We start from the raw sequence: 8,555 nt of genomic DNA, 5'->3' as shown, positions 1-8,555 counted from the left end.
GCACTGTGGCTCACGCCTGTAATCCCAGCTCTTAGGGAGGCAGAGGCTGGAGGATAGCTTAAGCCCAGGAGTTCGAGACCTGCCTGGGCAATATAGCGAGACCCCGTTCTCCACAAAAAGGAAAAAAACAAAAAGACAAAAAAAAAAAAAAAAGCGAAAAAAAGTCTATGAAATGGATTCTAAATGCCACTCAAACTGGTTGCTTGTCAGATATGGACAGGAAACCATAATCAGAGTCAGAAGGCTTGGACTGAATCCCTAAAACTCACACTAACAAATGTGTGAGCCAGGGTGAGGTACTGCTGTGGGCCTCAGTCTCTCTAACTGGGAAGTGGATGTACTTGTTTCACAGCAGTGCTGGATGAAAGGTGGTAATGATGGGGAGACATTTTATAGCTGGGAAGCTCTTAGTAAATTGCTATTACCATTATCAAAATGTATTCTAAGGGGATGCTTGGGCAAACATGCTATTTTCTTGCAGTATGAATGTTTATAATAATTCACTATTTTCTGTTTTATATTTTAGCCTGAGTTAATAGCTTTTAATGAAAATTTCTTCCCCATCATTAAAGAGTCAGTGTGGTAGATAGTATTTTCCAAAGATAGCCACAGCAACATAAAGCCCATCCTTCACGCTGCTCTTACACTATGGACATTTTTATAATGGGATATACCTGCATTGAAGCGGGGGATATGTGTTCCCTCCCCTTGAACCTGGGCAGGCTTTTGTAACTGCCTTGACTCACTGAAAGTGCAGAAATGGCAGTGCACAAGGAGGAATGCAGAGTTGGAAAGGAAAAATTTAGATTTCGGGGTGCTTCCTGGAGAGAACAGAAACACCCCCTGGGAGGAGATACTGCTGTGGCTTTTACTTTTCTGGTTTTACACTGTGGTCCTCTTCACTTTTCAGATTTCTTCATTAAAACTTTCCCCCAAAGAGGAAAGCATACGTCTAGCAAATACCCCATCAAGTTAAAGCTGAGGTAAGAACTGAGTGCTCCTTAGCTTCCAATTCAGGCAGAGTTTTAGTCATTTTGGGGGAGCCTGTTGACTCTGGGAGAAAGGCCTAGAGCGCAAATTCTCCTGGGGTTGTGGGGGCTGGAAACAGGAGCTTTGGGTGACAGCACACAGGGAAATAGTGACAGCTCCCTTTTGCCTGAGGGGCAAAGGGACTCCTGGTCCCCAGAAACCTAGAGGCAGAATGGCACCCATGGGAGTGAGTGGTTAAGAGGCACACAGAGAGAGCTAGATTTCTGCCCCTTGACTTTCCCCTCCCTGAGAGCTCCAGGCTTCTATGAATAAAGATCCTCACCACAGTTATAAAACTAATAACTATCTTGACTGGGCACAGTGGCTCATACCTGTAATCCCAGCACTTTGGGAGGCTGAGGTGGGAGGTTTACTTGAGCCCAGGAGTTGGAGACCAGCCTGGGAAACATAGTGAGACCCTGTCTCTACAAAAAGTACAAAAAATTAGCCAAGTGTGGTGGCTCTCACCTGTAGTCTCAGCTACTTGGAAGGCTGAGGTAGGATGATTGCTTGAGCCCAGGAGTTGGCAGGATGATTGCTTGAGCCCAGGAGTTGGAGGTTGCAGTGAGCTATGACCACACCACTGCACTCCAGCCTGGGCAACAGAGAGAGACCATGTCTCAAATACATACATACATTCATACATACATACATGCCTTATATGTGCAAATCACTTTACATACTGGGAGGCAGGTTCATATGTGTGACTTCATTTGATTTTTCCAACGACCCTGTAAATAAGCCAGAGAATGTATCATTGTCTTAATCATCTTAATGTTATGTTTAAAGAAACTGAGAGGGTGAATAAAGTCTTTGCAAGATCCTACAGTAGCAGATGGAAATGCCAGTGAGAGAATCAGGTGTTCTGGCTTTGTGAGCTTTCTTTCATTGCATTGCACACTTGATCCATGGAGAAGTGGGAGTTTGGGGCACACAGCAGAACAATGGTAGAGCTAACTTGAGGAAGAGGCACTTTTCACCCTTCAGATTGCCCCCAGAAGGTAGCTGGCTCTTTGGCTGGCAGCATGGTGTTGATTCTATGTAAGAATAAAATGCCCAGGTCTAGCCACCTCTGCCCTAGCTTTGTCCCTTCACCTCCACCACCCCATGACTCCCCAGCCCCTATCAGAAAAGAACCATTCTATTAGTCATTTATACCTTAGTGAGAATTTAAGGACTTAGAGACGTTTTCTCTCTTAGCAATATTTGCATTTAAATCTTATCTCTCTCTCTTTTTTTTTTTTTTTTTTTTGAGGTGGAGTTTCACTCTTGTTACCCAGACTGTAGTGCAATGGCATGATCTTGGCTCACCACAATGTCCGCCTCCTGGGTTCAAGCAATTCTCCTGCCTTAGCCTCCGGAGTAACTGGGACTACAGTCATGTGCCACCATGCCCAGCTAATTTTTGTATTTTTAGTAGAGATGAGGTTTTACCATGTTGACCAGGATGGCAGGATGGTTTTGATCTCTTGACCTCGTGATCCACCCGCCTCGGTCTCCCAAAGTAAATCTTACCTCTTATTGTGATTTTTGTTTCCTGGAAAAGATGGTTTCTGGCATCACTAAGCAGATAGAAAAGCGTCATCTCAGGTGCAGGGTGGACGTGAATGGGAGAGATTTTGTAGACACCCTCCTTGTGTGTCAGCAGATGCTAGCTACTTGAATCACAGCAAGTCATTTATCAAATATCTGAGTGCTGGATGCTAGGGACAGAGTGATGAACAGGATGTGGTCTATCCAGGTGCTGGGATACAGCATGAAGAGATTGCAGTTCATGGCAGGGGCCAGAGACGGGTGGGGGAGGCAGGCAAGGAAGCAACTAATAGTGATCTGCTAAGTGCTAATATGGATGTAAGTGTTCAGGCTGTTCTGGGAGCCTGAAGGAACTGGGGTCAGAGTGGGGGTGAAGGTGATGTCATTTGACTGAATCTGGAAAGGTAACAGAACTTCCCTTTATGAATATCTTAGTCCAGGTACTTTAGAAAAGCAAATCTGAGAGATCATATGCACAAACTGGGGTTGGGGTGGCGGGAGGGAGTGCAAACTCGGGGAAGAAGATTCGAGAGAAAGGGTGTGCGTGTGCGGTGGTGAAGGAGGAGGGTGATGGGAAGGAATGCATTATTGTGTCCACAGCTCTGCAGCAGCCGTGTAGGTTGCTCCATCTTGCTGGACAGTCACAAAGAACCTTTATGGACCTCTGTCCCCTGAGCAGAGCTCTACAGGAGGACAAACACCTCTTCCACTTCTTTCCCACTTTGAGTCCCCCAAAGGCCAAGCTTGCTCCGTGGGGAGTCATCTCTTGTGTATTTCTAGTTTGAGTCACATACCCTGAAGCTGGCAAGTCTGGGAGTGATGGGAGCTGCCAGAGATGGCTGTTGTCAGCCATAGGGCCAATCACAGATCTAGTGGCCAAGACGCCGGCAGAGAAAATCCAAAGTAGCCTAGAGAAGGAGCCTCTTTGAAATGTCAGGGCATTTGCACACAGTGGATTGTTGAATCCTCACAATAACCCTGTGTTGTGCCTTGAATTGTGTACCCCAAAAAGATAGGTTGAAGTCCTAACCCTTGCTACCTGTGAAAGTGACCCCATTTGGAAATAGGGTCTTTGCAAATGTAATCAAGATGCAATTTAAGATGAGGTCATGCTGGAGTAGGGCAGGCCCTTAATCCCATATAACTGTCGTCCTTTAAGAAGAGAAGAGATACAGAGAGGAGAATGCCACCTGAGGACACAGACGCACAGGTGAATCTGCAATCTCTTCATGCTGTATCCCAGCACCTGGATGGACCACATCCTGTTCATCACTCTGTCCCCAGCATCCAGCACTCAGATGTTGGATAAGTGACTTGCTGTGATTCCAGTAGCTAGCATCTGCTGACACACAAGGAGGGTGCCCTCTCCCACTCACCCCACCCTGCCCCTGAGATGATGCTTTTCTATCTGCTTACTGATGCCGGAAACCTTCTTTTCTGGGAGACAAAAATCACAATAAGAGATAAGATTTAAATGCAAATTTAAATGCTCTGTGATGATGGAGGCAGAGACCACAGGGATGCATCTACAAGAAAGGAATGCCAAGGACTTCTGGCAACACTGGAAGCTAAGAGAACAGGGTGAAATGGGTTCTCTCTATGAGCTTCTAGAGAGAGCATGGCCCTGCCAACACCTTGATTTTGGACTTTCAGTTTGTGTCAGAGAATAAATTTCTGTTTTTTTAAGTACCCCACCCCTTTATGGTACTTTGTAACGGCAGCCCCAGGAAATCAAACGAAACAAGGCTCTTGCTCACATTTTCACAGCTAATCATTAGCAGAGCTGGGGGCTGCAGCCAGGTTTGCCTGTTGCCTAGATTTGATTTGAAAAACAGTGAAAGCTTTGCAGGGGTGGAATGTGGGAGAACAAAATGTGTTCATCTCTGTGGGTACGTTGTAGGTGTACATATTCACAGGGTACATGAGATATTTTGATGCAGCACGCAATGCATAACAATCACATCAGAGTAAATGCGCTATTCATCACCTCAAACATTTATCCTTTGTGTTGCAAATAATCAATTTATACTCTTTTAGTTATCTTTAAATGAACAAATTTTATTTTATTTTATTTTTTACTGTAGTCACTCTGTGGTCCTAGCAAATACTAGGTCTTATTTATTCTTTCTACGTTTTTGTACCCATTAACTACATTAACTATCCCCACTAACTACCCTTCCCAGCCTCTGGTAACCGTTCTTCTACTTCTATGTCCATGAGTTCAATTGTTTTCATTCTTAGCTCCCACAGAAAAGTGAGGTGATGTGATGTTTGTCTTTCTGTATTTGGCTTGTTTCAGTTAACATAATGACCTCTGGTTCTGTCCATGTTGTTGGAAGTGATGGGATCTGATTCTTTTTTATGGCTCTCTGTTGTGTACAAGTACCACATTTTCTTTATCCATTCATCTGTTAACGGACACTTAGGTTGCTTCTAAAACTTTGCTATTATGCATGATGCTGCAATAAGCATAGAATTGAAGATATCTCTTCAATATACTGACTAAAATAAAAAATTTAAAAAACTAGATGATCCTGTTTCACATACACAAGGGAGCATCTCTGTCCAAGATGTAGGCCGTATGGCTTCTGAGTGCCTGAACTGTGGCCAGTCTAAACTGAAATGGGCTGTGTGTGAAAAATACATACTGGGTTTCGAAGACCTAGCACAGAAGAGAATGTAAAGTATCCAGTTACTAATTTTTAATATTGATGGCATATCAGAATGATTGTATTTGGGATATACTGGGCTAAATAAAATATATCATTAAGCTTCCTTGCACCTTATTAAAAAAGTGGCCACAAGAAAAATATAGTCACATATGTGCTCGTGGGATTTCCAATGAAGAGCACTGCTCTGGAAGGTGGGTTCTTTCACGGCAGGGAGCATCTCTGTGCTGTTGACTGTGGGTCCCAGAGCCAGAGCAGGGTCTGACATGCAAGAGTCCCTCAACACATAATTGTGGATAATTGAATGAATGAATAAACGAATGACCAAATCCAATCCAACCCTGCATCTGCTGGTCTGGTCCCTGTGAACATAAAGATTGGATGTAGTTTTCACCTTGCTTTGTCTCTCTGGGCAGTCATTCAATGACTCTGCAGCTTACAGAGAGTAATGCATGCTGCACAGTGCCAGCTAATGGAGAGGCTGGATGTGAGGTGGAATTTGGAGAATAAAAATGGCCAGAGTATTTCCAACCACAATGGCAGTGGCCACTTACTGGATACAGATTCTGTGCCTGGCATCATTCTAGGCACTTTATACAAAGTGACTCATTTAATTCTAACAACTTATGACATCAGTCCCATCATCAACTCTATTTGACAGATAAAGGAAATTAAAGCTCAGACAGATAAAATAATGTCCCCAGGGTTACAGAGTTGCTTTTTTGTTTTTCTAAACCCAGTTCTGTCTGACATGACACTTGTGCTCTTCACCACTATCATAGAACACAGGGAGGAAGGGACTGGGGGGGGGTCCTACCAACACAGGGTGATACTGAACCAGGTCTTGTTGATTCTGAGGCCCCGGCTCCTGATAGCAGGTGGTCCCAGCCCTCTAGGATTTGGAAAACTCATTGTCTGTGTGTAGTACCATGGAGCATTTGGCCACATAATGTCTGTGCATCTAGACACGTCCCGTCCGTGCATCTGGCCATATCTTGACTGTGCATCTCTTTCACCAGATGGTGGGACCACCCTCTGTACCTATGAAGTGGCATTGAGTGCACAGGTGAGTGAGCATTCCCTGTGTTGGTGAGGGGGCCTGGTGGGAGGTGATTGAATCATGGGCATGGTCCTTCATGAATGGTTCAGCACCATCTCCCTTGGTACTGTCATCGCGATAGTGAGTGAGTTCTCGTGAGATCTGGTTTGGAAGCGAGTAGCACCTCCTCCCTCTCTCTTGCTCCCACTCCCACCATGAGAGACACCTCACTCCCCTTTGCCTTCCACCATGATTAGAAGCTTCCTGAGACCTCCTCAGAAGTAGAAGTGACTATGCTTCCTATACAGCCTGCAGAACCATGAGCCAATTAAATCTCTTTTCTTTATAAATTATCCAATCTTAGGTATTTCTTTACAGGATTGAGAGAATGGACAAATACAATGGGCAACCCAGACTGAGCAAACCAAATGGAAAAAAGCATAAAGATATAAACCCATGGTTTACATTTGGGGCAGTAAGTAGTCCAGAGTGGCAGTGGTGTGTGTGTTTGGGGTGGGCAGGCAGAGGGAACATCTTATGAAGAGAAAGCATCAGGGAAGGGGGCTGGAGGCAGATTGTATGAAAATCTGAAGACCAGGTAAGGGGCTTGGACTCTCTCCGGGGTCCATGAGGAGCAGGAATATGATGGGCAGTGCTGAATGCTGCCAAGTCTGTTTTGGCTGTTTAGTGGAGAACCTATTGGAGACAAGAGGCCAGATGCTGTTTGAAGCCAGTTCATTTTGCATGGTTATGGTAAGTGCTACTTAAGAGTAAATGGCACAGAACCTGTGTCCATCTGCATGTCTTCCCTTACAGCTCTGTGGAAAGACTTGCTCCATGTAGGTCCCAGCAGCCTCATTTTCAGGAGTTAGTTCACTAACAGGTGCAGAGCTTTCTGGGAATCAAGCAAAATTACAATGAGCCTTCATATTATGAAGTGTGTAATGGAGTTATCTTCTGCCTGATCTGGGGACTTCCCTTCCACCCAAGGTCTTTGTAACAGCAAGTCACTTGTGGGCCCTAGGAAGTAGGGAGAAATAAAAGCAAGTGGACACCTTCTAAGTGTCAGCCACCGTTCAAGGATCTTGACGTGTGTTAACACCTTTAGTGCCCAAAACGTATCATGGAGGGAGGAGCAATTGCTATCCCCATTTTACAGTTTAGACAATCAGATAGATTAAGTAGCTCATTGAAGCTCGCACAGCCAGTGAGTGGAAGAGCTGGATTCAAACTCTGGAGCCCGTAGTCTTAACTGCTCTCTTTTATCGCCTCTTCCTTTTTAGATATAGTGCTTTTTATTTCTACAATGATGGCAGCTCCTTATGAAATAGATAATATCATTACATTTCAGTTTATAGGTGAACGAGCCAATGTTCAAAGAGGGTTCATAGTTGTCCCAGGTCACACAGCCAGAAAATGGCTGAGCTAGAACTGGACCCTAGGTCTGTCTGACTTTGCTGCCTCACCCCTGTTTACCAGGAAGGGGTGAGGGAAGGAGAGAAGGCAAATGCCGGGGCCAGTCTTGTGATTCCTCACCAGAGGGCAAGCACTCTCCAGCCAATGGTGTTTCGGTTTACTGTCTCCATAAAATGAGATTTTTTTGTTTTCATAATTTGGAAATTCCATAGTAGCGCACAAACATCATAACTCTACCCTTGGCCACATCCACATCTTCTCTTGGCCAAGCCTTTGGCTCTTTCAAGTTGTGACAGCAAAACCCTATCTCAGAGCTGGAGCTTCTGAATGTCAGGGCTTCCATCTGGGTCTGGAGGATAGTGGTTTCAGGGAGTGGTTTCTTGTTAAGCAAAGAAAACTGCTATTCAAATCCAATCTTCCTTCACATTTCAAAAGTCTGCTCTTAGGCCAGTGTGTGTGTACATCTGTGACTGTCAACAGGCATCCAGAGATGGGGTGGGAAGTGATGCTCCGTGGCCACCATAGGCCAGACAGGAATTACGAAGCTGACATACAGTGAATTAGGCATTGCTTCATTTTGTGACCAGCATCCCCTTCAACTGATGTTCATGTAGCAAGGCTTCCTGTGAGGAAATCTGAGCAGCATGTAGCAATAACACATTTGAGCACTCACTACAAGCCAGGAACTACATTAAGTATGATACACACACCATCTCACTTTGTGCTCAAACAATACTGTCATAGATTTCTTTACCCCTGGTTGAGAGATGGGGAAACCAAGCGGCTAAGTGGCTTGCCCCATGACTGAGGCAAGATTCGGACCCAGGTCATACTCTTAAGTGTACAAATTGAACACCTGCATCTCTGAC

The 8,555-nt window shown here is 44.9% G+C and overlaps 1 long non-coding RNA gene across 1 annotated transcript in view; it reads left to right on the top strand.

Annotated features, from left to right (window-relative positions):
- LOC116537415 overlaps window positions 1-8,555 on the top strand; it is a 237,305-nt gene that overhangs the window by 92,022 nt on the left and 136,728 nt on the right. The window contains exons 7-8 of the long non-coding RNA XR_004263118.1: window positions 911-983; window positions 6,251-6,297. This is a non-coding gene — a long non-coding RNA (uncharacterized LOC116537415). The remainder of the gene's footprint in view (window positions 1-910; window positions 984-6,250; window positions 6,298-8,555) is intronic.

This window comes from Sapajus apella, unplaced genomic scaffold (genome assembly GCF_009761245.1).
Source record: "Sapajus apella isolate SASKATOON/1434 unplaced genomic scaffold, GSC_monkey_1.0 scaffold110, whole genome shotgun sequence".
NCBI classification, from domain to species: domain Eukaryota; kingdom Metazoa; phylum Chordata; class Mammalia; order Primates; family Cebidae; genus Sapajus; species Sapajus apella.
The sequence above is the reverse complement of the archived record's forward strand: the minus strand, read 5'-3'. Positions and strand labels throughout refer to the sequence as shown.